Genomic DNA, 624 nt, shown 5'->3' with positions numbered 1-624 from the left:
TAGATGCAACAGGACAGTGAGAGACAAGCTATTACAGCCTAACCTCTGTCACTCTCTGTGTTTGCACCTATGCAAACTATGCAAACACAAGTGTGTTCACACATGTGTGCATGCATGGCATGTGTTATGCTTTGAGAAAGGTTGGTGCTTAGATGAGAGGACATAGATGCTCTGAGTAATACTGAACAGAACTAAGAGTCCTCAAAGTGCTGCTAAGATGTGCCAGGCTGATAGAGTAGCTATGCAGATATATTTCCTCACTACTGTTTTCGCATACACGCAGCTATCTTTTGTATACATGGGTATGCATACTAGCATGTATGCATATTAGCGTGTATGCTAATATGCACATTAGCCTGATGTTATGTATATGTATTTGTATGTATGTAAATATGTATGTATGTATGTATGAATGCAAGCATGTATATATGTATCAACATATAGATGTATGCGTGTATGTATATATGTATCAACATATAAATGTATGTGTGTATGTATGTGTGTATGTATGTTTCGTATACATAGGTATGCATATTAGTGTGTATGCTAATATGCACATTAGCGTGATGTATGTGTATTTGTATGTATGCAAATATGTATGTATGTATGAATGCAAGCATGTAT

This window comes from Octopus bimaculoides, chromosome 6, assembly GCF_001194135.2.
Source record: "Octopus bimaculoides isolate UCB-OBI-ISO-001 chromosome 6, ASM119413v2, whole genome shotgun sequence".
Taxonomy (NCBI): Eukaryota; Metazoa; Mollusca; class Cephalopoda; order Octopoda; family Octopodidae; genus Octopus; species Octopus bimaculoides.
The sequence above is the reverse complement of the archived record's forward strand: the minus strand, read 5'-3'. Positions refer to the sequence as shown.